The sequence below is a fragment of the Anomaloglossus baeobatrachus genome, chromosome 2 (genome assembly GCF_048569485.1).
Source record: "Anomaloglossus baeobatrachus isolate aAnoBae1 chromosome 2, aAnoBae1.hap1, whole genome shotgun sequence".
Lineage (NCBI taxonomy): Eukaryota > Metazoa > Chordata > Amphibia > Anura > Aromobatidae > Anomaloglossus > Anomaloglossus baeobatrachus.
The window spans coordinates 672,449,177-672,476,900 of NC_134354.1; the positions used below are offsets into that span (position 1 = coordinate 672,449,177).

At 40.8% G+C, this 27,724-nt stretch overlaps 1 protein-coding gene across 1 annotated transcript in view; it reads right to left on the reverse strand.

Moving 5' to 3' along the window:
• LOC142290539 (fidgetin-like) overlaps positions 1-27,724 on the reverse strand; it is a 174,824-nt gene that overhangs the window by 39,032 nt on the left and 108,068 nt on the right. Inside the window, exon 2 of the mRNA XM_075334500.1 lies at positions 11,911-12,035. The gene's annotated coding sequence lies outside the window, so the exon portion shown is untranslated. The remainder of the gene's footprint in view (positions 1-11,910; positions 12,036-27,724) is intronic.

Sequence of the window (27,724 nt, forward strand, 5' to 3'; positions counted from 1 at the left end):
GCCAACTGTGCAGAATACTGACTTTAATAAGTGATAGTGTTGCTGTCACAAGTAATATCATCATCTATTGACTAAAGGGGGCTTTACCCACTGCGATATCGGTAACGATATATCGTCGGGGTCACGACGTTAGTGACACACATCCGGCGCAGTTACCGACGTCGCAGCTTGTAACACAAATGAGCGACGATCAACGAGCACAAAAACGTGAAAAATCGTTGCTCGTTGACATGTCGCTCATTTCCTTAATAACGTTGCTGCAGCCGGTACGATGTTGTTCGTCGGTCCTGCGGCAGCACACATCTCTATGTGTGACACTGCAGGAACGATGAACATCTCCTTACCTGCCTCCACCAGCAATGCGGAAGGAAGGAGATGGGTGGGATGTTATGTCCCGCACATCTCCGCACCTCCGCTTCTATTGGCCAGCTATCTATTGGTCATGGTGACGTCACTGTGACGCCGAACGCACCTCCCCCTTGAGGGAGGGATTGTTCGGCGGTCAAAGCGATGTCGCTGCACAGGTATGTGCATGTGATGCTGCCGTAGAGATAATGTTCGTTACGGCAGCGATCACACAATATCGCACGTACGACGGGAGCGGGTGCTATTGCGCTCGACATCGCTAGCCGATGCTAGCGATGTCGCAGTGTGTAAAGCCCGCTTAAGACGAGTGATATGCCATATACTCCATAATGCCCTCCACTTCTTTCTCATCAGTAGGCTTGCCAGAGGCAAATGAGGCCAATTGTGATCAGCAGTGATAGTACTACTGCCTGGATCACTAGTGCTAGAAGTAGTGGTGTTGCTGCTAGTGTCTCCCACATGATCCACATGCTTATGCAGATCAAAAAGGTCCGTGGAGCCTCTGTTAGGAGTCTCGACATGGAAAATAGCCAGATATCCCTCCGGGAAGGACCTAGCGGCTCTTTTTAGGAGACCACCATAACCACCATATTAAGTGGCGCTTTTAGTCAATATCCAGCTCTTGACGAGTTTAGAGATATGACAAAGGAAATACCAAGGGCAGGTATCCATCCACAGACAGCTGTTTCAGGGTATTGCCCCTCATCAGTGTGGAGTAGGATTCTGGCCAGGTGGGAGCAATACCTAGTAGATCAACAAGACAAAACAATCACTGATCTCGGAGAGACCAGCCAGAGAAAACACTGCCGGCAGCCAGCGAGGGCGCTTAACATAGTGAAATCCTAGGTGCATTGCCCCCTGGGAAGTATGCAAATCAAAAAAGGCCGTGATAGGTCCTTTATGATAAAGGGTTTTTTGCCTCTGCCACTTTGCCACTTTTTCTTTAACTAGACATTTATTTTTTTATAACGTAAACTTTGTTGATTTTCAAAAAGTATAACAAGACATAACATAGTATCTATGTCGAATACAAGAAGCGTATTCTGTTTTGACTCTTTAAGGCCTCTTTCACACGTATGTGTCTCCGGCACGTGTTTAGTCCATTTCCTCACGTACCGGAGACACGAGCACATGTAGACACATTTAAATCAATGGGTCTGCGCTCACGTGCGTATTCTGCCATGGGCCATGTGTACATGTGGAACATACGTGTGCTCCACACGTAGACATGTCCGTTTTTCTCCGGAATCAAGGGTGTCACACGGAACGCAAACAAACCACACAGAGGTGTTCCATGTGACAAGCACCGGAGAAAACACACGTGTCTGAGAAAATAATAAAAAAACTTTACTCACCTTCTCCAGCCCTGCTGTCTCTGCCATTGCTGTCACTTGCTTCCGACCGCCGCTCATTATGCTCATTGCATATTCACTTCACTGCGGCTGGAAGCAGCAGCAGCGGGGAGTTGGCAGGACCGGAGACCGAAGATCAGCACCACGGACAGAGAAGCCAGGGACAGGTGAGTAGAATTTCCCGTTCTCCGTGTATTATCACAGAGAACACACATGTTCCATAAACACGGCTCACGGAGGGCAAAACGCACCTTTGACATGTCCGTGAATAACGTGCGTGGTTTTTCACGGACGTGTAAAAGAGGCCTAACATAAAGAGTACCATTCAAATATTATTAATAACAACCATATCCATAACAGAGGGAAAGAGAAAAGTAGATAAGGGAAGGAGAAGAGAGGATAGAAGAATCAGAGATTTACCAGACATTTTTAACAACACTATAATTAAAGGGGCATTTTTTCTTTATTAAATGTGGTTAATTTTTTTTTTTTCGCAACTGGCTTTCATTAAAAAAATGTTGCACTGTTTTCCTTTTATAACTTCTGTGTTGTACTGTCTATTACTTGCTGCAGAATCAGTTAATGGGGCAGGTCACATTATACTTATTATAACGGATGTGCTGGGGATAGGAATTTGTGTACACTTATTATTATTATTATTATTATTATTATTTAAGTATTACAATCTTGCCTCTTGCACTTGTTAGTGCCACTCCCTTCTCAGACTGCACAGCTCTTCAGTCCGTTAAATGGTTACTGATGGAACAGCATACAATCAATCGAAAAACATCTCACATGGAAAAGCTGTTTTTGTATTGGAGGAGGCTTATGAACTGGTCTGGTCACAGACTCCTCCACTAGAAAACATTTTAGGCCCCCTTCACACATCCGTGTATCTGGTACGAGTGACATCCATTTTCACACGTACCGGAGACACGGGCACATGTAGATCCATTAAAATCAATGGGTTTGCGCACACATGCGTGTTTTCCCATGGACCGTGTGTCCGTGTCAAGCCTACTTGTGTCTATGTGTTCCACACGTAGACATGTCCGTTTTTCTCCGGCAGCACAAGTGACACACAGACCGCACAGATGTGATCAGTGTGACACGTACCGGAGAAAACAAGGTTTCTATGAAATAAAATTAATTTCTATGCTCACTTTCTTCAGCACTGCTGTCTCTGCCGCTGCTGTCACTTGCTTCCAACGCCCGCTCACTATGCTCATCGCACGCATATTCACTGCACCGAGGACCGGAAGCAGCAGCAGCGGGGAGTCAGCAGGATCAGAGACCAAAAAGGAAGACATCAGCACCACGGACAGCAGCGCCAGGGACAGGTGCGCATAAAGTTCCTGTTCTTCGTGTATTATCATGGATAGCACACGGAGAACATTCATGTGTCAAAGTCATGGCACACGGAGGACCATATGCACCTTTTACACGTCCGTGTAAAATGTGTCTGGTTTTTCACGGATGTGTAAAGAGGCCTTATTGAATGAGGAAAGCTGCACTGACACGAGCAGGAGGAAAACCTGTAATACTTATATAACAGTACCTGTATAGAAAATGATGTTCCCAGCACATCGGTTAAAATAAAGATAAAGTTGGCAACCTTTTTAATTTTTGGAAATCTTTCAACCTCAATTATTCAACTATTGCCAAAAAGGGAATAACAAGAAATAATTGATACGTTTATACTCAAAAAGCCTAAAGCAACAATGGGCTACTGTATTGGTGTGGCATATAGATGTATTGAATTGGACTAGAAAAATAGGTGTGTGAAAAAAAGACATGAATAGTTAATTGTCTAGATTTTAAAAATAAAAATCATTTTTTGTTTTACAAAATTTGCCTGTCAATACAGAATAAGATATGCTATGTAAGGAAATGTTAAAACACCTAAGTTCTGCAAGTGGGTCAGTAATGGTGTGGCGTGTAGGGATGTAAAATTTGCCTACTAAAGCAGATGTGCAAAATTTTGATTGTGACTCACACTTTGTGAGATAGTCACTATAAGATATCTGGATTTTGTGTACTTTTTTGTATTTTAAAATAAATTATTTTCCCCCTTCACAAAAAGGATTACAAAATAAATGCAATAACCCAATGAAGTAACTTGTGACAAGCAAGTACTTCTTCTCTGATATTGATTTCATGATTTCAATTTTTTCAGTAAACAATTGTACTGGCTTCCTGATGCTTTCTAGTTTACTAAAAATGAAGAGCACCTGTCCTAGCTTTCTCGCTGTATCAGATGAATCTTATATTATTTGCACACTGCGGAACAGTACTGTCTGAATGTTTACAATGGAGTTAGGAAGAAAATCATAAGACTCTTCTGCGTCATCTAAAAACAGCTGCTGCATTCCCATGGCTTTTTTACAGGCTGAAAGTTCCTCCTTGTTGGCTGCATTTTATCATGTGATTTGATACCTGAATGGCTTTTTCTAGGAGGCCTTAAGCCTGCTTTACACGCTGCAATGTATCTTACAATGTGTCGGCGGGGTCACGACGCACATCCGGCATTGTAAGTACATTGCAGTGTGTGACAGGTACGTGCGATTGCGATTGAACGTTAAAACGTTCATTGCATACACATCATATCTGTCTCTAGAATTGCACGTTAGATTGTTCATCGTACCCGGGGTAGCACACATCGCTGTGTGTGACACCCCGGGAACTATGAACAGATCTTACCTACGTGCTGCAGCTCCCGGCCCACAATGCAGAAGGAAGGAGGTGGGCAGGATGTTTACGTCCCGCTTAGCTCCGCCCCTCCGCTTCTATTGGCCGGCTGCCGTGTGACGTCGCTGTGACGCCGAACGTCCCTCCCACTCCAGGAAGTGGACGTTCGCCGCCCACAGCGAGGTCATATGGACGGGTAAGTACATGTAATGGGGGTTACTCGTATCTGCGGCACGTTCAACAAATTGAAATTGCAACGTGTAAAGCAGGCTTTAGATTTCGAGAGTCTTCTGTGACTTATGCAAACTGCTGCAATGTCTAAAACAACAGTAAACTTTTGTTGCCAATTTGCTCAAATCATATTGCAAATTGCTCGAATTTGCTGGGAACTGCAGATTTCAGTTTTTTGAGATTTGTTGAGCAATTAGAATTGTAAAATAAACTCAAATATAGTATAAATAATAGGGAACTACTAGTATCTGGAAAATTTAGTAAATATGCATTAAAAGAAGACAAACAACATATACACACAGGTGCAAAAAAAAAAAAAAGGTTAAGTGCATAAAATATAAATGTACACTGCAAAAATGTACACCACAAGGGATATATACTTCAACAAATGACAATGGTTTACACTACAAGAAAAATAAGGCTATGTAAAGGACTTCTTGTTTTTATCCAAAAGCCAAACAGTCTTCCCTGAGATGTACGTGTTCAGGGTTCATACACAGGCACTAGGCGTCCTGTACGTACCCCGAACTTTACAGTTTGGGTTCACCCATCACTAGTTGACAGCTTTGAAATTGTTCTAGAAAATTAAGTATTTTTTCCAGAAAATTATTGCAATTAGACGTTTTGTCATACATGTTTATTTATGCATTTTGTGCATTGGAAAAACACAAAAAAAACCCTGAAAGACAAAAAAACCCAAATTGGACAAACTTCACACAGAACTTCAAAAATGGGGCCGGACAAAATTGTTGGCACCCTCAACTTTTGATCAACATCAAATCGTTGATCCTAGCCGATCGGATCGGCAATCCTAGCTGATCCGATCATTGATCCTAGCCGAACCCAATAAATTCAATAGGAGGCAAAAGTGATGTGTTGTTAAATGGTGCAGGGGCTGTAAGAATGAAAATAAAAACGGTTAAAGCAGTACATACAGAGTCTCCCCACGGCTGCAACGCTACTTCACTAATTGTTCACTAATTATCTCTCACCCATATTCACCTCTTTCCCCTTCCACCAGCGTCTCTGATTGGCTGCCGTTGGACCACACCCCCACCCTCTGAGATAGCATGACAATCTCAGAACTTTACCTGGTTCTTCCTGATTGCACTGGTGTGGACGCAATCAGGGTAATAAGGGGTTAATAATAGCCCACAGCTGCCGATAAGTCCAAGATTAGTAATGGGAGTTGTTTATGGAAGCCCCCTCTTTACTAGTCTGTAAGTGAAAAGAAATAAAACAGAAACACCAAAAAAATCCTTTATTTAAAACAAAATACAATAAAAACACCCTCTTTCGCCCCTTTATTATCCCCCAAAAGACCCAAGCCTGACGTAATCCACACTATGAGGTCCCACGACGATTTCAGCTTTGCTACATCTGAACTAACAGCGTGAGGCTAGAGGCCATAGAACCTGACAGCCCACTGTAACTTCAGGCAGAGAATGAGCCGCAACAATCAGCAGTGACATCACTTAGTTGCGGTCACAGCTGGAGTTTCCCACAGCCCTCCAACTGTGTCCGCAGCTAACCTGAACTTCGGGGTCCTCAGTAAACTCTGTAACCTCAAATCAGAAGGTCTCATGAGGTCATGTTACCTACAGTCACAGGTGGAAGACCGTTGGAACCTAAAGCTGTGACCGCAACTAACCTAAGTGACATCACCGATGATCACTGTGACTCATTCTCTGCCTGAACTTAAAGCGTGCGGACATTTTCTATGGCCTCATGCTGATAGTTCAGATGTAGCAGAGCTGGATTCGTTATGGGATCTTGATAGGATTACGTCAGATCTGGGTTTTTTGGAGGTTAATAAAGTGGTGAAAGAGGGTGGGGTTTTTTGTATTTCATTTCAAATAAAAGATTTTTTCAGTTTTTGTGTTTTTTTCTTTTCACTTAGATTAGTAATGGGGGGTCTCATAGATGCCTCCCATTACTAATCCAGGGCTTAGTAGCAGCTGTGGGCTGCTATTAACATCTTATTAGCCTGATTGCCACTGCACCAGGGCAATCTGGAAGAGCCGGGTAAAGTTCTGGGATTGTCACATCTAATTGATTCAACAATAATGAGTGGCTGGAGGCTGCTATTTTTAGGCTGGGGGGCAATAACCATGGGTCTCCCCAACTTGAAAATACCAGCCCCCAGCTGTTGGGCTTTATCGTGGCTGGGTATCAAAAAATTGAAGGGACCATTTTTTTAAAATTATTTATTTAAATATTTTTTTTAAAAAGCCACATATGGTTCCTCTTATTTTGATACACAGTCAATATAAGCACACAGCTTGGGGCTGCAGCCTGTAGCCATGGGCTTTATCTGTGCTGGTATCAATGTATAGGGAACAGCCTGGCATTTTTAAAATTTATTTATTGATTTTACACCAGCAGTAAAACTATGTCCGAGAGGGTGGGGGCGAGGTCTGACTTTAGTCAGACGACAGTGGGCGGGGAAAGCAGTGAATATGTATGAGAAATAATTGTTGGCCCCGGAAGTAACGCTGCAGCCGCAGGGAGACTCGGTAAATACTTACCTTACTTAATCTTTTTGCTTCCTTTTTTTCTACAGTGGCCAATCACAGCCATGCCAATACTTGATGTGGCTGTGATTTGGCAGGGAGAGGATGGTTTTTGCCATCCGAACATTTACCGACCCTTGGCAAGATCGCCGACTTTTGCTATAAATGTTCGAATTTCCGATCCTGATCCGATCCGGCCAAAGATCATACGATTTTAACATTTTCCAATCTTTGCTGATCAGGATTTCTCATCTCTATTATTATTATTATTATTATTTATTATTATAGCGCCATTTATTCCATGGCGCTTTACAAGTGAAAGGGTATACGTACAACAATCATTAACAGTACATAACAGACTGGTACAGGAGGAGAGAGGACCCTGCCCGCGAGGGCTTACAGTCTACAGGGAATGGGTGATGGTACAATAGGTGAGGACAGAGCTGGTTGCGCAGTGGTCTACTGGACTGATGGCTGTTGTAGGTTGTAGGCTTGTTGGAAGAGGTGGGTCTTGAGGTTCCTCTTGAAGCTTTCCACGGTAGGGGAGAGTCTGATGTGCTGAGGTAGAGCGTTCCAGAGTATGGGGGATGCACGGGAGAAATCTTGTACGCGATTGTGGGAAGAGGAGATAAGGGAGGAGCAGAGAAGGAGATCTTGTGAGGATCTGAGGTTGCGTGCAGGTAGGTACCGGGAGACTAGGTCACAGATGTAGGGAGGAGACAGGTTGTGCATGGCTTTGTATGTCATGGTTAGTGTTTTGAACTGGAGTCGTTGGGTGATGGGAAGCCAGTGAAGGGATTGGCAGAGTGGCGAGGCTGGGGAGTAGCGAGGGGAGAGGTGGATTAAGCGGGCCGCAGAGTTTAGGATAGATTGGAGGGGTGCAAGAGTGTTGGAAGGGAGGCCAGAGAGCAGGAGGTTGCAGTAGTCGAGGCGGGAGATGATGAGGGCATGCACTAATGTTTTTGCTGATTCTTGGTTGGTCTTGATTCTATTGCACACCCTTTGGAATAAGTAACTGCAATCAATCGTTTCTTATAACCATCAACAACCTTCTCAATTGAAATATTGAACCACTCTCTTTTTGCAAACTTCTCTAGGTCTCTCATATTCGAAGGGTGCTTTCTCCCAACAGCAATTTTAAGATCTCTCCACAGGTGTTCAATGGGATTTAGATCCACTTCAGAACTCTCCAGTGCTTTGTTTCCATTAATTTCTTGGGGCTTCTTGATGTATGTTTGGGGTCATTGTCCTGTTAGAAGACCCACAACCTAGAATTCAAACCCATCTTTCTGACACCGGGCATTACATTTCAACCCAAAATCGTTTAGTAATCTTCAGATTTCATGATGCCTTACACAGTCAAGGCACCCAGTGCAAGAGACAACAATACAGTCTCAAAACATCTTTGAACCCCCACCATATTGACTGTAGGTACTTTGTTCTTTTCTTTCTAGGCCTCATTCCATTCCATTTTTTTTTTTAAAACAGTACAATGATATGCTTTACCAAAAACATCTTTCTCTCATATGTCCACAAGACGCTTTCACAGAAGGAATTTGGCTTATTATTATTTTGACAAACTGCATGTCACGCTGTACGAAGGCTAGTAAGACGTAGTACAGTGTAATCCCCACTAGGTGGCAGCAGAGTAGTGAAGGCGAGACAAAGAAACACTGTAATGGAAAGACAGCTGAAGTACATCAGAGTAACTTCAGCAGGTAGTTTACAGGCAAGCCACCAGGGGGCAATAGTGTAGTCAAACAGTCAGGGTCTAGCCAGGAAAGTCAAGTCACTGCAAAGGGAGGATCAATATCAAAGTAAAAAACCAGAACCGAGTCGGAAGCCGAGAGATTAGGTATGCAGAGGGAAACACAAACAACAGACAGGAGAAGGAAGTCAGAGACCGGGACAGGTAGATGAACGGGGGAGGGTCAAAGTCAGGACATAGTAGCAAGGAGGCAGGACACATCGGGAACACTCACCAGAACCAGTATACAAGCTGCAAGGCAGAAATATCACTGGCACTGGTCCATAGGTAGAGAGGCAATATATAGCGTTCTGGGATCCAGAACGAGGCAAGGGAAGTTAACCCCTGACATGACCAGGCCAGAGCTGGGTGTAACCAACAGCAGGGAAAAGTCGGCCTGGATCATGACACTGCAGTTTAGCTTTTTTATGTCTGTGTCAGCAGTGGGGTCCATCTAGGTCTCCTGCAATAGCATTTCCTTTCATTCAAATGTCAACAAATAGGGTGTGCTGACATGGATGCACCCTGAACCTGAATGACAGCTTGCACTTCTTTGAAACTTGATTGAGGCTGCTTATTCACAGTGCAGACTATCCTGCGTTGCAACCTTTCATCAATTTTTCTCTGCTGTCCACATCCAGGGAGATTAGCAACAGTACATACGTTGTAAAGTTTTTGATTATTTTGCGCACCTTGGACAAAGAGACATCCAGATATCATAAAATGGACTTGTAAGCTTGAGATTATTAATATTTTTCCACAATTTTGGCTCTAAAGTGCTCAATCAGTTCTCTGCTTCTCTTTCTGTTCTCCATGCTTGGTGTAGCACACACAGACAGACAATGCACAGATTGAGTCAACTTCACCCCTTTTTATCTAGTTTCAAGTGTAATTTTCATATTGCCCAGACTTGTTATTTGCCGCCAGTGAGTTTGAAGGAGCAACACATGCATGAAACAAAGTTGTTTACTCACAATTTTGTAAAGGGACCAACAATTTTGTCTGGCCCAATTTTGGGGTTTGTGTGAAATTATGTACATTTTGCCTTTTTTCTTCAGTTTTTTTTAGTGTTGTTCCAATACACACAAAGGAAATAAATGTGTATAACAAAACATGTGTCATTGCAATAATTTTCTGGGAGAAATACTTCACATTCTAGAACAATTTCAAGTCTTTCGGCCATGACTGTATCTTGGAGGGCGACCATATCCCTAGAAAACCCCCATATGCCATTGCCAGAAATGAAGTGCTATTCTTCCTAAATCCTTCACGCTTATTTTTAGCTTCATACTTAGACCTATAATTTCTATGTCACGTGCTATCTAAATAAAAATTGCAATATCAAGTAATGATATTATGGCGGTCTTCATGTATATCAAATATTGAAGCTTACAAACCCACCAAGCAGCCATTGCTGTATAATCAATAGGATGAGGCAAGAGCTAAACTAGGGAAACATTAAAAAGCAGCGTATTGTGACTCGAAACGCACAATGCATGTTTTTGGTCTAGGCCATGACAAGCTTAGCAAAGTCCACTTTGGATTGGTGATTGTTTAGCTGCTGTGTTTACAGCCATTAGTAGCATTTCACGCACATAAGCAAAAGGGAAAAATGAAATACAACAGAACAGCAGCCTGACAGGTGGATGAAGAGCTGCAAGGCCCAAGTTGAAAAGAAAAGTGAATGAGTTTTGGAATAGGCCAGATGTTTGAATGCATGGTCCTGGCAGTGTGAGAAAATGCTTGCCCAGTGACCAAATGGCATCTCGAATTCCCACCCTGGCTGCTCGTCCATTATCCACTGCTGAAGACAAAGGACCGATAGAAGATGGGGAGGGGTGAATTCTATTGTTCCAAGCGGCCCCTAATTATGGAAATCTTGTTAATCTATTCAACAGCGTCCTAAACTGGTCTTTTGTTCCAGGTTCTCCTAAAAGCTATGTCAGGAGAGTTTTGGTAAATCACCAGTATGTGGGACAGAAGGACTTGCCATAACCCATCATCTCCTATCTCCATCCAACGGGCAAAACAAAATTCAGGCTGCAAATATTTGCTCTGTCCTGTCAAGCAATAGACACCATCGTGGACTCCATTTCTCTGTGGGAGGCAGCTGTACCAATGTTAGCAGTAGGTCTTCTGCTTGACAGACATTTTTAAATGACAATACAATCTGTGAAATGGGATTACTGAACAGGGTACATTTTGTGGGTAATAAGGTTAATCAGACATGACATAAACCATGGACATCTAATTATCTGTTTGGCAAAAATATTTTTACAAAATGAAATAATCAAATAGCTATTGTTTGTATTTTTAGCGGTTTATTGCTAATATTGGCATGCAGGGGCTAGTGTATGTGTGTAGGCCCTTTATACACAGATACCACATATTAAGCAAAACGGTATTACGGTAGTTGTCTTTTCTGGCTAGGGTATAACAAAAAATGAGTTTTATTCTCAATGCTGCAACATATTATAAATATAGAGAATGTAATATATAAATAAAAACATTTATATACATATATATATATATATATACTGTGTGTGTGTATATATATGTATGTGTGTGTGTGTATATATATATACATATATATATATATATATATATTTATATATATATTTATATAGTCAATATTTATATTACATTGAAGCATTGAGAATAAAACAAAATTTTGTCATATCCTATTTGTATGTGTGTATGTATATATATACATATATATATATACCTGCAAGGAGTTTGTATGTTCTCCCCGTGTTTGTGTGGGTTTCCTCCGGGTTCTCCGGTTTCCTCCCACACTTCAAAAACATACTGATAGGGAACCTAGATTGTGAGCCCCAATGGGGACAGTGTTGCCAATGTATGTAAAGCACTGTGGAATTAACAGCGCTATATAAATGAATAAATATTATTTTTATATATATATATATATATATATATATATACTGTATATACACCCGCGAGCATATACTGTATCAGATTAATATGTAAATTGCTATTGATGTAAACTACTCACATTGTAATCCACTGTGAATCATACTCCAAACGAATGATGCCCAAGTGGGTAACGTCACTTTGTTGCATACAGACATATGGATTCACAGTTCTGATGGCAGGATTGATGGATTGTCCTAAATGTAGCTAAAATCAGAAAATAAAAAAAAAATCAGTATGATAAATTTTTGTCTAAAAGTACTAATGGCTAAATGGGATCTCCCACATACAAAATTCATTTAAAAGCTTATTTGAATCAATATATCTTAGAATAATAATAATTTATATAATAGGAAGTGTTGAAAAAAAAGTGTTCCTGTGCTGAGATAATCTTATATATGTGCTTATATATGTGTCCCTGATATGTAATGGTTGTGTCTGACCGCACAGTGGCAGGGTCTGATCATACCATATCTCTCCTGGGCTGGGGAGGAAGTAATAAAGTATACTGAAATTACTGCTTGGGATTACAAATTATTCTTTCTATGAGGTAAAATATTTTTTAAAAACAGGCAGAGAAATGCTTTACCTCACAAAAAGAATCAGATACAATCCCCTGCTGTGCTATCTGTACACTCTTTTCATCCTCTCCTGCCCAGAAGCTGTGGTATGACCCCTGTACGGTCAGACACGGCCATTACACAGTACATAGCAGGGGCACATATATAAGATTATCTCAGCACAGGAAAAAATTTTTTAAACACATCAAATTTTGGAAATTATTATTATAGGATCTATTGATTAAAATCAACTTTAACATTACATTTATTGGTGGGAAACCCCTTTAAATAAGAATAAAATGTCTGACTTTAACAGCCATAGTCCCAATCTGCTGTAATTAAGCGTAAATGGATTAATTACAACGCGCACACAGCCTGTTGTGTCCCCAGTGTGACAGATACAGCAAAGACACAGCCGTCTCCATGAAGAAATGATTGACACTGTAACACCGGCTCATGTGAACCGCTTCATGTGTCACTGTTTGGACCATTTACTGCTTAACATGGCTGTGAAAATGTCATAATGCACTGCATCCACAACGAAGGCGGATTACAATGTAATATCTCAGCAGCATTTCAAGTTGCAGACAAAATTTCACATGTATTAAAAAAATACAATAAAATTTGATTTATTAATATGTCATATGTTCTAAAATAGTTTTGTGTTCATTATTGAGGAATTGATTGGTTTTCACAGACATAATGCAATAAAATACAAAGAATAAAACAATAGATCTGTGTAGAGAATGGGTTAATATTGAGGACAGAGTGATTATCCATATGGCAGCTGGTTGACGTATACGTAGTCAAAAATATATGGGCTGGCAGCACACAACTCGCCAAGAAGATGCATTTCAGAACAGGTTAGTCTCTGAACGTCAGGCTTGTGACAGGGACAGCTAGCCCATTGCTCTCCTCTCAGGCTCCTGACAGGGACAGCTAGCCCATTGCTCTCCTCTCAGGCTCCTGACAGGGACAGCTAGCCCATTGCTCTCCTCTCAGGCTTCTGACAGGGACAGCTAGCCCATTGCTCTCCTCTCAGGCTCCTGACAGGGACAGCTAGCCCATTGCTCTCCTCTCAGGCTTGTGACAGGGACAGCTAGCCCATTGCTCTCCTCTCAGGCTCCTGACAGGGACAGCTAGCCCATTGCTCTCCTCTCAGGCTCCTGACAGGGACAGCTAGCCCATTGCTCTCCTCTCAGGCTTCTGACAGGGACAGCTAGCCCATTGCTCTCCTCTCAGGCTCCTGACAGGGACAGCTAGCCCATTGCTCTCCTCTCAGGCTTGTGACAGGGACAGCTAGCCCATTGCTCTCCTCTCAGGCTCCTGACAGGGACAGCTAGCCCATTGCTCTCCTCTCAGGCTCCTGACAGGGACAGCTAGCCCATTGCTCTCCTCTCAGGCTTGTGACAGGGACAGCTAGCCCATTGCTCTCCTCTCAGGCTTGTGACAGGGACAGCTAGCTCATTGCTCTCCTCTCTAATGACCGGGGGAAATAAAAGGCCAGTCATTTTGATGGCTAAGGACTGACATTTTTAACAAGGTCCACTGTACCATCCAGAAACGCACTCTTATTATGACTCTCATATTAGGAGAACACCCAGACACTACGGTCAAAAGATTAAAAGGTAGAAATGCTAAGAGCTTGTTTATACAGCCTCAGAATTCAGACTGATTAAATCCTGTTCCCAGGAGAAATGGAAAATCGCATCCTTAACCCACATACTTAATCTTCTTGATAGCATGCATCCGAAGAGTCATGCACAACCATCTGATTTCTTGACAATTTGTCTCTGCAGCAAAGCGAGAGAGTCCTGGACGCCTGGGATATGAGATCACCTCTACTGGGGGTACTTGTAACGTAAGAATACGGGGGAGCTGTCAGGACTACAAGGAGCACTAAACCGCTGAGAAAATATATTACATATATATGTAATAATAATATAATAATAAAAATACGTACCCTTACATAAGTGTGCATACAACACAGGTTTATATGTCTATTAAATCCAGAATATTACATGGGTGAGTAGGTGAGAGTGGGGGAAGGGGATTTAAAAATAAAAAATTGGACCACATAAAAAAAAATCAAGATGTGACCTAATGTTGGTGCCAGAGCTTTAGCCAGGCTTCTCTTCAACTTCAAGTAATGATGAAACACCTACAAGGAGAACACTGAAACACATACTGTAAAAACAATTTTTATTACTGAATTATTTTCAATAATAAAAATTATTGTTTTTACAGTATGTGTTTCAGTGTTCCTCTTGTAGGTGTTTCATGTTTATGCATACTGGAATCACTAATATGTTTTCTTGTATATTCAAGTAATGATGGTCAAATAGTAAGTATTCGTATTCGGATTATTCATAACGAATCCCTAAATACTATTCCGGTATTCATCACAAGTAATATAATAATAATAATATTTATTTCTATAGCGGCAACATATTCCGCAGCACTTTGTGATGGGGTATGCGACAGAGCAGGCAATGACACCAGGCCGATGAACAATCCATAAAGGTTTATTGAGGCAGGGAGCATAGAACATCCAATATCAATATTGTTCTTTAGAGTCCACAATGAGTCCTCAAAGTTTCGGGGTGCCACCCGGCAATCCGACGCCAGAGAACACATAGAAGTAATCCTTGGAAGAAGTCAATGGATCCAACAGATGAGGGACACAACCCAATCCCACGTGACAGCTTCCATAAATCCACACATGGGCGCCAGGGGCTTGCCTCAGCAAAGATCCCAGCACACACATAATGAACCTGATGTAAGTCAATGAGAAACCTGAGCATTTTTCTTGTCGGGATGAAAACTGGAAAGGACTCGGTATTCGATAAGCATTATCTGAACCCAATCAGTTACTACTCACAAGAGTTGAGTGAGTACCCAACTATTTATACTCACTATATTCATAATGAGTACTGTTTAATACTCGTGTATTCATTCCGAAGATCGTGTGCAATGCAAGTCAATAGGGCAACTCACAATGTAACGAGAAACCCGAATTTTGCACTATTTGCTACCCGCACGAATAGTACGGCCTTCGGGTTACTCGTTTCTTTGCGAGCTATTCCCCATTGACTTGTATTGCACACACTATTCAGAACGAATACGCGAGTAGTAGACAGTACTCGTTATGAGGATAGTGAATGCAAATAGTTAGGTACTCGCTCAACTCAACTATTTACCCATCTCTAACTCCAACGTTTAGTTTTCTGCTCTATATCTAAAACTGCTGGCATCCTCTCAATTTCTTTTTGCCTAGGTTTGCCGCCACATTGCCTATCCCAGATGATAAAATTTTGGTACTTTTATTTTCCTTGTTCCTTTAAAGTAATGCCATTTAATGGCATTGACATTTAGCTTTAGTTTTTTTTTTTTTTTAAATAAAAAAATAAAAATTACATAAAAGATGAGATTTCCTATACACCACACTTCAAAGAAAAATCAAATGGAAACTTTGTAATTGTGGACATTCATTGCCAAGCAAACATACAAGCAGTGGAGTAAAGGCCCTGTCACACACAGAGATAAATCTGTGGCAGATCTGTGGCAGATCTGTGGCAGATCTGTGGCAGATCTGTGGCAGATCTGTGGCAGATCTGTGGCAGATCTGTGGCAGATCTGTGGCAGATCTGTGGCAGATCTGTGGTTGCAGTGAAATTGTGGACAATCAGTGCCAGGTTTGTGGCTGTGTACAAATGGAACAATATGTCCATGATTTCACTGCAACCACAGATCTGCCAAAGATTTATCTCTGTGTGTGACGGGGCCTTAACTTGAAGCTTGTGGGCCCCAGTATAAAACCTCTAATAGGGCCCCTAATTATTGCAGCTCTTTAATAATAATGGTCTTTCGTATGGATTAAAAATGACCGTTTTGGCTCCTAGGCTCCAGTTACGCCCCAGCATACACCCATTTGAATGCATAGGAGAATGTCACCAGCCAATGCCATTTAATACCCGGCATCCACATCCATCATACATGGGCTTTCTACAAAGTAGCTCCTTTATTTTTTAAAGATAAAATCAGTAGGCACTTACAACTTTTTTATGTACAGACGTGTCTTAGATGACAAGTGTTGACAACTCTGAGGATACTACTGTAAATCACAGCAATGTTACAGTTCTGCCCATAGATAAATATAGAAACAATCCTTTCTGTTCTGATATACTATCTTGCAGGGGATATCCCAAGTCTAATTTAGCTGACACCATGAAGTAGATGTCATATGCAAGTCACTAGACAGCCAAGAACTGCTTACTTCTTAGGTTATCTCCTGTTATTTAATCTCTCGCCCCTTTTCTTGCTCCTGTTTCCTGCCGCTGACTGTGGCTCCAGCACTTTTTGGCCATTTAGCCCTATGTAATCTATGTGCACCCTTCCCAGCTGTCATTTCATGCCCGCTGTCAATGGCTGCTCTTATGCTAATGAGAAGTAGGAGGCTAATTCTGCATTCTAGTTATGTGAGAATAAAAAAAAAATCAATCAGATCGCTATAATTCAGTCACAATAATACCACGACGGTGATTCCAAAAGTAACTTCATTTTGAAAAATAACAGAAAATTGAAAAGAATTAATAAAACTCTATTTTTCAGATTTAATATGAAAATCCGGATGACATGTTTCCCAAATTTTAGCTGTAAATACTTAAAAAAATGACTTCAATTGTAATTTTCCATATAGAGCCTAAATAAGCGGATTGTGTACTCTGAGTAGCCATTACACCCTATTCATTTGCTAAATCTAATGTTATTTGTGCTGCGCTCGCTACTCCTCACATGCTGGAAACAAAGTTGAAAAACTGCAGCAAATATCACAAAATTTGATTAGGAAGAAAAGTGCGCGGCTCGCTCAGCGAGGCAGAAAAACATTTCAATCTTGTGTCAGGCTTGAATTCATGTTTCCCCTTGGGTGTCATATTCTGTCATATAACAAAGTGAGCTTACTGTTTGAAGACTCCAGCACACAGCTCTTCTGCATTTAAGAAACCAGTTCTATAACCAGAGATGTGGAATTAGGGATAGTCATGAATAAGGAATCAGCAATGCCTTAACGTTATAAATCAATCAATATATAGATTGTAAGCTCATATGGGCAAGACTAGCTCTCTAATATCTAGAGCTAATGCACCAGGAACCTATGAATTCATGATGGGAATATATATATATATATATATATATATATATATATATATGTATGTATATATATAAAAATATAAAATAAGTGAATTAGGCTTGCTCATTTGAGATATCCATATATTAGGGGGGCCTATTTCCACCTCCAAAGCTTGGGAAAATGGGCTTTATGATGAGATATTGGCCTGCAAAAAGCTCTAGTACTGCCCATGTCCAATCAGTTATTAAATAAATATCTATATATGCGTCTATGTATATATATATATATATATATATAAAATATATATTTACACATGTGTGTATGTGTGTATATGAACTAGTATATATGTGTGTGCGCGTATATATGTGTGCATATGTGTGTATATATATATATATATATATATACACACACACACACACACACAGTATATGTGTGTGTGTATATATGTGCATGTATGTATATACAGTCATATGAAAAAGTTTGGGCACCCCTATTAATGTTAACATTTTTTCTTTATAACAATTTGGGTTTTTGCAACAGCTATTTCAGTTTCATATATCTAATAACTGATGGACTGAGTAATATTTCTGGATTGTTTTGTAAACAGGAATGGTCAAATATACCTTCATCCAGGATCCAGGAACTCATTAAAAGCTACAGGAAGCGACTAGAGGCTGTGATTTTTGCAAAAGGAGGATCTACAAAATATTAATGTCACTTTTATGTTGAGGTGCCCATACTTTTGCACCGGTCAAATTTTGTTTAAATGCGGATTGGATATATTCTGTTAGTACAATAAACCTCATTTCAATCCAGAAATATTACTCAGTCCATCAGTTATTAGATATATGAAACTGAAATAGCTGTTGCAAAAACCCAAATTGTTATAAAGAAAAAAGGTTAACATTAATAGGGGTGCCCAAACCTTTTCATATGACTGTATGTGTGTGTGTGTATGTGTGTGTCAGCATGTATGTGTATATAGGTGCGTGTGTGTGTGTGTGTATATACGTGCGTGTATGTATATATATGTATGTATGTATATATGAGTGTATGTGTGTGTGTGTGTATGTATATATATATATATATATATATATATATAGTAAAAAAATTATCTACAAATGGGTGATAAAGCAGAGATTTATTAGTATATTACTAATTAATTGCTTTATTGTCACTGTTATTCCTATTTAGATGGTTGTATTATACTTTTTTACTTAAAGGCAAAGTCATAAATGCCCCATTCCTGTTTACTATGTGGTATTCCACACTGGAAAATGCTCTGAGCAATGTGTTTAGATATCTACAAATTTTTTAACACTAATTACTCTGACAAAATCACTAAAATAATTTTTCATGGCCCTCCATTTCTTCACAGTGTTTCCTGTTTAGCAGTATGTAGTATGCTTTTAGCCAGGTTGTCCATGCAATCCAGGTCTCAATTGGAAAAATGCCTATTATCATCCCGCAAGTTTTAAGAATAGCCACGATCCTCAGTCTGCTGAGCCCTCTGTTTTTTCCCATTGCAGAGCCTTAAACTGAAATCAGTGCAATCCGTGCACACTCTGTCCACTCGTATATCATATACTGAGCAGCTGGACATCACTAGGAAATAGAGACCAGCCAACAGGCCATTCTCCATCTGTGCCATTTCAGGACCACAGTTCATGGATGGGAAATGAATATGTATCAGAGCTGACTGAGGACAGCTGAGCATCACCCATCTGTTCTCTGTGACAGAAGAGATACAGGGAGACTTGAAGGAGACTCGCACTTCGGACTCGGACTAAACACTGATAAAAGTAACTGTCATCATTGGGAGAATGACTCAATCTGGTAATACGTTGCCTTCTATCCGTGGTTTATTTTTCATATTTCTGCAGCTACAATAAATTCAAAAAGTCACTGGCAAAAGAGTGAAACAAATAACTCCAGCAGTAACACTATAAGCATATCCAAGTACAAAAATATCAATAAACTTCTATCTCCACATTGCAACTACCACCAGGAACATTGTGGATGAACCATTCTAATAAAAAAATTGTTTAAAAGAACAGAGAGTCCTCAGTGGTTGATACCTTTTAATGGCTGAGGACTCTCTGTTCTTTTAAACAATTTTTTTATCTCTACTGGCTAACACGGTACAAAGATATATTTTACTTGTACCATTCTAATAACAAATCATCGGTGAAAACATCAAGTCAAGCTGACGTGAGTCTTCAGATGGATCTTTCACCAGATTTCACAATACAAACTGAGTCCAATATTAGATAAATCATCTTACAACTGATGAGGCTGGTATGTTTTGAAAATCCATATCAGAGCAACAACAACAAAAACATTTGTATTGCGAGGCCTCACAACAAAATGAATGAGCAGAATGACTGTAAGATCCTTTATGGAAGATTAAATCAATCCCTGTTCATCTAGCCTGATCAGCTCCTCAGTGTGCCACCTCCCTGCTGCCACTGAAATCTCACACTGCTCACTAGAAGCTGCAGATGTCAGTCAAGCTGGGTGGGTGGAGACTAAATACATTTTTCCTCGTGAGCTATTTCATTCTATAGTTGGACTCATCTTAATATTAGGTTTGTACTGCCATTCTAAAGGGTTTTCTTTAAAGGGAAAGTGTCAGGTGCAATATGCACTGAGAACCAAGAGCAGTTCTGGGTGCATATTGCTAATCCCTGCCTAACTGTCCTAGCATCTAGTAGCATAGATAAAGAGATCTTTAGAAAAAGCATTTCTAAAGATTCTTTATGATATGCTAATCAGTGCAGGGACTAGTTGCAAGGGCATTATTTTCCCCGACTAGTCCGCCCTCTTAGCAAACCCACGCCCACATGATGTTCAATGCACACTGCCCAGTGTCATCAGTGGTGACACACGTACTTTTATCTGTTGTCACCACCTCCAAAGCCTGGTTTAGGCTCAGTGCACATTATCAGAAGTCCCCGGCACTTCCGGTCATGCACACTAGACCTCTCTGTAGCCAGAATACATACACCCGGCTTCATAGTGCACATGACTAGAAGTGTGGTGACTACTGATCATGCGCACTGACCCTAAACCCGGCATCTGAGGTGGTGACAACGGACACAGGTATACGTGACACCGCTAATGATGCTCGGCAATGGGCATTAAATAGGGATGGCTAGTCGGAGGAACTAACGACCTTGTGACTAGTTTCTTCTCTCATTAGCATATCATAAAGGATCTTTAGAAATACTTTTTCTAAAGATCTCTGCTGGGACGGTAAAGCAGGAATTAGAAATATGCACCCAGAACTGCTCGTGGTTCTGGATCCATATTGCCCCTGACAGGTTCACTTTAATAAGTATATTGGTCTCAATATGTCTAAGAGATTCATAATAACTGATCAGCTTTAATTATCATGGATAATCAATAAATATATTATTATGATAGACCAACTGGTAAATTCCCTTCCATAGAAGAATGCTAAGAATAGCGCAGTGGTGGAAATGTGCGAGCACTGCTCCATGCAACGTTTCTAGGAGTGGATATTGCATATGTTGACTACACAATTCACACGGGGGATCTTGGGACTCCCACTCTCTTATCAAGAGATCAAGGCAACCATCCCAGAACAACACCATGTTCTATAATACAATGACCTTGGTATTGAGAATGAATGAAGTAAGTTTCTAAATCATCTACAATTATTATAATTTACAATTCTGAATTTAGGAAGCGCTATATATATGTGAAATCATAAGGAACGTTCAATACCAATGTATATGACATGATGATGAAAGCTTGAGAATTAACTCACTGTTTAGGCATTCTCAATAAAGAGATACATTTTTCTATGTAAGAAATTAATGTGTGCCATCATTTTGCTTTATATAGAATAAAGATAATATATAAGCTTGATATATGGTATTTAACGCAGCGCTAATAGAAGCCGCCATTGATCCTTTGCTATTTCAGTCATGCTCTGAAATTGGTAGATGGAAATTCCAAGGTTTCCCAGTCTTAGTTCATGTGGTATTTCAATGATCCTCCCTAGGAGAGAAGTTTTGTGTCAATGGGGGCCTTCTGGACCCCATCAAGGGATTAGCTGGTCGTAACTTTGCAGCTACACTGGGACATGGCTGTAAAAGTTAGTGTGAAGGAGATGAGGAATGTCCTACATTTAAGAAACAAGTATAGCTGGAATGCAGAATATGTACATAACATATGGTAAATTCCTCCACAACTTCCACATAGTCGCTTCTACACTCTCTGCCTGGTGACCCCTACAGGCCCCTATTATAACAACAAATGGAAAGATCTACCCAGAGCTTTGGCTTCCTATTTTCAGCTAGTTTATGATCTGGAAAGGAGTCTTCAACTATCAATGACCTTACACATATCGGACAGCTCTGCTCGGCTCAAGGATTGAAAAAATAAATTACAAGGTAGTGTGTACCAATCAAGTACATATGTTCTGTAGAAATTACAAACCACTCAAAATAGTAAAATAATTATTTATTAAGAACATCTAAATATATTTACTAATGTATAAAGTGTACCAAGAAAATGCATGACAAAATAAGGCTATGTGCGCACTAGAAAATGGACTTTTCTTAAGAAAAATCCGCACCCTCTGGCAGAGTACTGCACCTGTGGCAAAAAACGTGGTAAAACCGCACCCACGTTTTTGACGCGGTTTGCCACGGTTTTTCCGTGGGTTGGTCATGGAGCCCGGGGGTCAAGGGATGGGGAAGAGCGTACTGCAATAGCGCCGCTCACAGGCACTATTGCCAGCATTAGATATTTGAGAGATAATTTGTTTCTCTACATAATATCGATCTAGCAAATAATAAATATGGGTGAACCACCTCTTTAAGGTAAAGAGAAATAAGTAGTATGGTATCACTATGTACAAAAATTGTTGCCGTATTAGGTCAAATCATTATTTACGATACAGACATTAGAGATGAGCGAACCCGTTGAAATTCGGTTCAGCCGGACTTTAGATAAAGTTCAGTTTGGGACCCGGACTTGACCTGAAGCCCAATGGAAGTAATTAGGCAGTTCACCTCTCTGGCCACATACAGCCAGTTATAAACAGATCACTTCCGGGGAACGTTTGGCAGAGTTTTTCAATTTTATATATTTATTTTTTTGGTACACACTACATCTGATCACACTGTTGTTACCCCCAGTGTGAGCCAATCAAACACTTCAAGCGGCTCGTACTGAGCTAAGCGCTAAGTGGACTCGAGCACAGCGCAATGCTGTATGTAAAGCACCCAAACTCCGAACCTGAACACTGATTTTTTAAGTAAAGTCCATGTTCGGTAGAACACCGAATTTAAATTTTTCAGGTTCGCTCATCTCTAAAGGCCGCTTTACACGCAACGACATCGCTAACGCAATGTCGTTGGGGTCACGGAATTGGTGACGCACATCCGTTCTCGTTAGTGACGTCGTTGTGTGTGACACGTAGGAGCAACCGCTAACGATCAAAAATACTCACCTTATCATTGATCGTTGACACGCTGTCCATTTCCCAAATATCGTTGCTGTAGCAGGACGCAGGTTGTTTGTTGTTCCTGCGGCAGCACACATCGCTACGTGTGACACCGCAGGAACGAGGAACATCTCCTTACTGTGGCCGCCCGCAATGAGGAAGGAAGGAAGTGGGCGGGATGTTCGTCCCGCTCATCTCCGCCCCTCCGCTTCTATTGGGAGGCTGCTTAGTGACGTCGCTGTGACTCTAAACGAACTGCCCCTTTAGAAAGGAGGCGGTTTGACGGTCACAGCAACGTCGCTAGGCAGGTAAGTCCGTGTGACGGGTCCGAGCGATGTTTTGCACCACGGGCAGCGATTTGCCCGTGACGCACAACCGCTGGGGCGGGTATGCTCGCTAGCGATCTCGCAGTGTGTAAAGCGGCCTTAAGAGTGAATATTCCATACAGATAATAGAGTTGAATTGATTATATCCAGTTATGTTGTGTATATTATACAATAGCATTAAAACAGAAAACAATAAAAAATACATAGCATAAGCATCATAATTACCCAAACCTCTCAAAATGTAGCGAACCCCAAAGTGCATTCTGCCTGTGCTTTCTTTGATCCACTTGAGACAGTGGATGCAAAACGTGCGAAGAGGTGCAGCTAAATTTTCAGAGGTTTGGGTAATCATGATGCTTAGTATATGTTTTGTTTTCAGTATTAAACGGAATCTGTCACGAGGTTTCTGCTCCCCCCTCTGAGAGCAGCATAATGTAGAGACAGAGACCCTGATTCCAGCCATGTTTCATAGTTTCATAGTGGTTAAGTTTGAAGGTAGACTAAGACCATCAAGTTCAACCCTAACCTAACATGTTGATCCAGAGGAGGGCAAAAAAACTCCATGGGGGAGATAGAAAGTGCTACATTAGGGGAAAAAAAATCTTTCCTGACTCCACATACAGCAATCAGACGCTGGATCAACGCCCCATCACAGAATCTAGTGCACATAACCAGTAATATATTTTTCAAGAAAGGCATCCAGGCCTCTCTTAATAAATGAAGAATAAACTCTGGGAATAAACCCGGAGCACAAACTGTCTATTTGTAAGCAGATGAGCAGAAGAGAAAACCCTATATCGTTGAATGAATTCTGCATACAGTAATGTATAACTATAGGAGTGAACAAGATGACAGTAGTAATCTGGGAATAATCTAGAGAACGTGCACTGGATTATTACTAGCAACTTTTGCAGGTGTTGTTCAATCCTTTTTGTGAAGAGGGAATAATTGTTTTTAAAAAATACATAAGAAAATTCCCCAAAATCCAGACATGTAACTGTGATTGTCTACCTCACAAAGTGTGTCACAATGATTTTTTTCTTTTCACACGTCTTATTAGTCAAATTTTTACATCTGCACACACCAAACTAATGCAGTGACCCATTGCAGGTGTAAAGTATTTCTAAAGATCTTTTACCGTATGCTAATGAGCGTGGGGACTAGTCCCCTGGGTGTTAGTTCTCAGTAGCATGTTAGTACGTCCCTGTGGGTGTGCTAACATGCTAACGAAAATGAATGCACAGTGTCAGAGGATGATCTCACTCACCTCTCCGGCTGCCATCGCGTCCGATGAGGGATTTCGGCTCAGTGCACCTGATCCCGGAATTTGGGTCATATGCACTACTTTAGTTTGAAGCCAGGACGCATACACTCGGCTTCATAATGCGCATGATTCAAACTCCGGGGTCATGCGCACTGTGCTGAAATCCCCTGTCGGATGCGCTGGCGATGGTGAGGTGAGTGAGATCATCCTGTGATGCTGCGCATTAATTAGCATCTTAGCACACCCACAGGGACGTACTAACATGCTAATGGGGCCGACTGGCTGGACAACTAACGCCCCAGGGACTAGTCCCCTGGCTCATTAGTATACGATATAAGATCTTTAGAAATACTAATTCTAAAGATCTCTTTATCTATGCTAGTGTATACAGGGACGGTTAGGCAGGAATTAGTAATATGTACCCAGAACTGCTTGTTGTTGTGAGTGCATATTACACCTGACAGGTTCCCTTTAATTATAGTGTGCTATATAATAATACACTACATAATAACTAACTAACGATAGCAAAGGCAGGTTACTGTAAAGGTAAAAAAAATAATCATATCATGTCTAAAAATGTGGGAGCCATTAGCAGCAGCACAAGCATAATCACCACTGTCCACAGTTAACTGGGCAATGGTACTCCCTGGTACAGGTAATAATTGGCCTCCTTAGCCTCCCGCAAGCATATTAGTGCGGAAGAAGTAGAGGGCAATAGTGAATATATGGCAAATGACTAGTTTCATGCACAGCTGGATTGTTATCTCTGACAGTGACATTGTCAGTTTGAGTTAATATTCTACACATAATGGTCTACTTGATCACAAATGAAAAAAATGCATAATTTTTGGACCTTTTTTTTAATAAAATAAAAAAAAAGTTTTGTCAGTACGCTGTTTTATTAAATGGGCTGTTGGTTACTACTGGGGTAACATCCATGTCTATGGTGAGGTTACTGACATTACTAAGGCTTGAAACGGGTTGATTTAACTCGTAGGAGACCTCAAAAGTATTACACTTACAATTTTTAGGCAAATTGAGTAAAAATTGGTGAATTCACATTGCAATCATCTCTTCTAGCTAAAATCTTTCTCTATTTAATGTTTATTATCTAACTATATTATATATCTGCTTATCTAATATGTTTGTATCATACAGTCTATCTAAAATCTATTTATCAATCTATTGCTCTTTCTAGTATCTAATCTATTATATATGTCTTTATGTGTGTTTCAGTCTGCCGTCTAATATCTACCTACAGATGAAGCCAAGTTGCACTTCACAAATAAAAGCTTCTTCATGAAAATTTCTTTCAGAAAGTTATCTCCCTTAAGAGGATTAAGATAACAGCCTACAAGGCATTGATCAATGTAATTTTAGGTGTGAAATTACACTTTTTTGATATCAGGTGTCAGGTGTCAGGGTATCTGAAAATATTTGATCATTGTTGGCTGCATGATGCTTTGGCCAATCTTTTGGCAGACAACCATCTCACCCCATACTCCCATACACAGGAGTGCTCACTCCGCCGAGCAATTATGCATTTGCTATGGGAAAGCAGCTACCTAGCACATTGGCCAATGGCTTATCTCATGAGAAACAATGCAATTGGTAGTCCGTAATAGGATATGCCTGATTAACATTTCTCCCGACCATCAGATGGGTGGCATCCTCATACACTTTAGACTGTCTTCCGAATTCATCAATATTGATTCAATTGGCTATAGTCTAATATACATGGTTGCCTTTATCTGTGTTAGGGTCAGCACACACAGCGAGTAATACAGAGCGAGTGTAATGCAATAGAAAATCACATTCCACTTAGACCAATATTACTCTATGGAGCCGCTCCCATGAGTGATAATTTTCTCAGCCCTAATCGGACCGAGAAAACAGTCGCAGCATGCTGCGGGTGGAATACGGTTTTGTTCCACTCGCACCCATTTAAGTCTATGGGAGGAGAGAAACATCGCATTGCACTCGCATTACACCAGTGTAACACAAGAGCAGTGTGATTCTCGCATCAGGTGGCAACGGAGGAGATAGGGAGATAAATCCCTCTCTCCCCTCCGCAGCGCCGGCCCGCCTCTCCGCAAGTGTGGTCTGATCGCACGATCGGACCACAGTCGCATGACACTCGGAAGACACTCGGATCCCGCTGTGCTGCGAGTGTGAGCCGAGTGTCATGCGAGGACTCGCATTAATCCCCGTGTGGCCTCAGCCTTAAGGTACACTTCTCTATATCTCTATCTATCTATCTGTCTGGCTGGCTGTCTTTCTATCTATCTTTCTAATTGGACTAATAAGATAAACCACGCTTTTTAATTCAAATGGAAGAAATATTAAACAGTTCCATCAGGGCATTGCTGTTTAATGTTTTTGCAATTTTAAAAAATATACAAAGATATCAGCTAGTAAATTATGTATGTGGAGTATCAGACATTTTTTTATTTATCTATCATTTACTTATCATTTTTTTTCTAAAGAATGTTTACAAAAAAATTTACAATAATTAATAGATGCGAAGTAATGGAATTCTCAGAAGTCTTCTTTTAGCCTCAATCATTAGTGACTATATCCTTTTTCCTCTTAATGTTATTTATGATTACGATTCTCAGTAATGTTTTATGTCCCTACTCTTCAGGAGAATAATGAATATGAACCAAAAACCTGTTTTAAAAGGTAATATAAAGCTGTAGAGGCATCTTCAGATCCTATGCTGTGTATTTCACTCTTTCATTCAGTATCTAATAGTCTGGTAATTAAAGGGATTGTCTATCACTAGGACAACCCCTTCTCAATCTGCATGCTTCCACCAATTAAAATAAAAAAAGCCTATACTCGCATCCCGTGCCGTTACAGCAGTGTCAGGGCTTGTATGAGGTTGTGATGTCACGCGAGCCCCTGTGCCCAGTCACTGGCGGCTTCTCTTTCCCGCATTTGGACAATTGAGTTAATCCACAGGAAGTAAGCGGCAGCCGCGGCTCTCAGTTCCTGTTGATCTGTAATAACCTGCATTAACAGCACCTTAATAACAGAATTTTTGTGTATTCTTCTTACAAGAAGCTCTACATTGCTCTAGAATCACTGCGTTGAGAAACACGTGATGGTGTCTCCGCAGTGGTGGATGTTGATC